This window comes from Portunus trituberculatus, chromosome 7 (genome assembly GCF_017591435.1).
Source record: "Portunus trituberculatus isolate SZX2019 chromosome 7, ASM1759143v1, whole genome shotgun sequence".
Classification (NCBI taxonomy): domain Eukaryota; kingdom Metazoa; phylum Arthropoda; class Malacostraca; order Decapoda; family Portunidae; genus Portunus; species Portunus trituberculatus.
The window spans coordinates 3,221,544-3,224,043 of NC_059261.1; the positions used below are offsets into that span (position 1 = coordinate 3,221,544).

Genomic DNA, 2,500 nt, shown 5'->3' on the forward strand with positions numbered 1-2,500 from the left:
GCGTGCACTGGCTGATTGGCGGTCTGCACTTAACCGCTTCAGTACCGGGACGCATTTTTATTATGAGTTTTGGATGTGATTAGACGATTTTATTTACATTAGGAAGGGTCTATTGAGATCAGAAAATTAATGTCTAGAGTCTTCACTATTTTAATCCCGACTTAAGTGTCTCGGTCTGTATAAAAACAGCAAATAGTAAGCAGAATGAATATAGTAACACGTCCTGGTACTGAAGAGATTAAGAGCTAGTTTGAATTTGGCCCATTAGCTATTTTTCGAGGATATAAATTGAGCATCTACCTTTACAGTATGAAGTGTTGGTAATAGTACAGTAGAGACATGCTGGAGTGAAGCGTACATAAGAGCCAGTTTTAGTGTTATCCTTTATTATTTTTTTCCTGATGTAAATAAAGCAACTATTTATACAAGAAACTCTGAAATTGGTATAGAGACGAGACTAGCCTTTGATGTTGAAAAAAAAAAAGAAAAAAAAATATGAGAAAAACACTGAATCCAGCCTATCCTGCCCCGCTCCCCTCCCTATCCACAAATGATTCACACACTAAGACCCAAAGCTCATGTGTGTTCTTATTGACGTGTTGTTGCGAGTGTATAGACATGAGTAACAAAGCTCAATGAAGACAAGAGACCATAAGTGTAGTGTGTAGACTCCCTTTGTTCCTAAATGTCGTGTCTCAGTGCTCTGTTAATTCATTTTTAGGTATACAACAAGAAATTCTAATATTGTTACAGAGACGAGACTAGCCTTTGATGTAGAGGAGAGAGAGAAAGAGAAGAACCATGCATGCTTTGAGGTCCGAGGGGTCTCCAAGCGCACGGGTTCAAATCCTGCCCACGGTCCTAGTGTAGGTTGGGCTTCCTCACTCGGGGCAGCGGTATCCTAGCGGGTGGGCTTTGAGATAGGAGGTACCCAAAAATACCCCGTTTTAGCCCATGAACTCCCGTGAAAACCCACATGGTATAAATAAAAAATAAATGAAAATAAAAAAAAGTTAGCTCCTCCATACACTGCACTATTTACTTCCTCTTCACATGTGTACCCAGGAATTCCATATTGAGCCAAATGGTCCTTGAATCCTGCTTTTAACCATGACTCCGTTACCCTGAATATATCCAGCTTCCTGTGAACACCATTTCCTCCAATCCTGAAAATTTGTTCCATAAGCTACGAGCGATCACATAGAAAACCTTAAGCTTATTGAGGGCAGATGGGGCAGAGGCCTCTACGTGGGGGAGGAGGAGGAGAAGGAGGAAGATGAGCAGGAAGAGGACGAGAAAGAAGAGATGTGGGAGACCAAAAGGAGTAGAATAAAAGGAAGGAGGAGGAGGAGGAGGAGCAAGAGGACACGAAGAAGAAGAAGAAAAGAAGGAGGAGGAGGAGGAGGAGGAGATGAGTGGTGGATATGAATAATCTTTTCCCTTTTATTCATGATGCCTTAATAGAGAGAGAGAGAGAGAGAGAGAGAGAGAGAGAGAGAGAGAGGTATTTCTCTCCTCCAATGGTGTGGAAGACTGTTACTGCCTCTCTCTCTCTCTCTCTCTCTCTCTCTCTCTCTCTCTCTCTCTCTCTCTCTCTCTCTCTCTCTCTCTCTCTCTCTCTCTCTCTCTCTCTCTCTCTCTCTCATTGTCTTCGCCATGTTAATATCCTGATCTGATTTTTAATTTCCTTTGTTTCCTTTTCCCTATTAAAACTCTCTCTCTCTCTCTCTCTCTCTCTCTCTCTCTCTCTCTCTCTCTCTCTCTCTCTCTCTCTCTCTCTCTCTCTCTCTAGGTAGGACAAAGCCACCTATTATCTCTTCATTAGTTGGCTTACCTGCCCAGCCACGCCAGGTGAGGTGAGGGTGATTAAGCACAACTACGAGGAGGAGGAGGAGGAGGAGGAGGAGGAGGAGGAGGAGGAGGAGTAGAAGTGTGATAACGATAGAATGAAAGCGAAAGAGGTTGAGGAGGAAAAGGAGGTGGAGTAGGAGGAAGAGGAGGACAAGGAGAAGGAAGAAGAGGAAGGGAAGAAAAAAGAGGAAAAGGAGAAGAAAAAAGGAAGAAGAGGTATTAAGTGGAGATGAAGGAGAAAAAGACTAAGAGAGAGAGAGAGAGAGAGAGAGAGAGAGAGAGAGAGAGAGAGAAATTATCATCACCAAAAGGAAGATATTTCACTTTCTCACACCTGCTCACCACCTTGTCTCTCCATATACATTAGCCTCCTCCTCCTCCTCCTCCTCCTCCTCCTCCTCCTCCTCCTCCTCCTCCTCCTCCTCCTCCTCCTCCTCCTCCTCCTTCCAACATTCTCTATTTCACTATTCCTCCTCCCTTGTAGTCTCCTCTCTCCTCCTCCTCCTCCTCCTCCTCCTCCTCCTCCTCCTCCTCCTCCTCCTCCTCCTCCACCACATGCTGAGGTAGTGTGAGGAGGATTCGAGGCGCTGGGAGAACACGCCAGCTGTGTTATCTTCAAGGAGGAGGAGGAGGAGGAGGAGGAGGAGGA

General features: G+C 44.8%; 1 protein-coding gene across 1 annotated transcript in view; it reads left to right on the forward strand.

The window, feature by feature from the left end:
- Nucleotides 1-2,500, forward strand: part of LOC123520820 — a 224,076-nt gene that overhangs the window by 99,367 nt on the left and 122,209 nt on the right. The window lies entirely within an intron of this gene.